The following is a 577-nucleotide window of genomic DNA, read 5'->3' on the forward strand; positions in this document are numbered from 1 at the left end:
GGAGGATGGTGATGATGATGATGAATGATTATGGTGAGGCTGATGGAGATGATGATACGAATAATAACAACAGCAAGAACAATATCAACAAAAATAATTGTAACGGCAATAATAATAATAATAATAATAATAATAATAATAATAATAAGAAGAAGAAGAAGAAGAAGAAGAAGAAGAAGAAGAAGAAGAAGAAGAAGAAGAAGAAGTAGAAGAAGAAGAAGAGGAGGAAGTAGAAGGACAATAATAATAATAATAATAATAATGATGATGATGATGATGATGATGATGATAATCATAAAATAATAACTATGATAATGATAATATTAATAATAAGAAGAATAATGATAATAATAATAAAACCAAAAACGATTGTAACAATCCCACTGGGGCTTTTCATCCCTTTGTCTTATGTTTGCCAATGTTTATCATATCTATATATATACAACACGTTGTGAAAGAAAATGACACAACAGCAATTTAAAATATCCTTTATCATACGTCGGATTTCTTTTCATACGCCAACGCTAATAAACACATACACTCATAAGTAAAGTAGAAAACACACACACACACACAC

This window comes from Octopus bimaculoides, chromosome 25, assembly GCF_001194135.2.
Source record: "Octopus bimaculoides isolate UCB-OBI-ISO-001 chromosome 25, ASM119413v2, whole genome shotgun sequence".
Taxonomy (NCBI): Eukaryota; Metazoa; Mollusca; class Cephalopoda; order Octopoda; family Octopodidae; genus Octopus; species Octopus bimaculoides.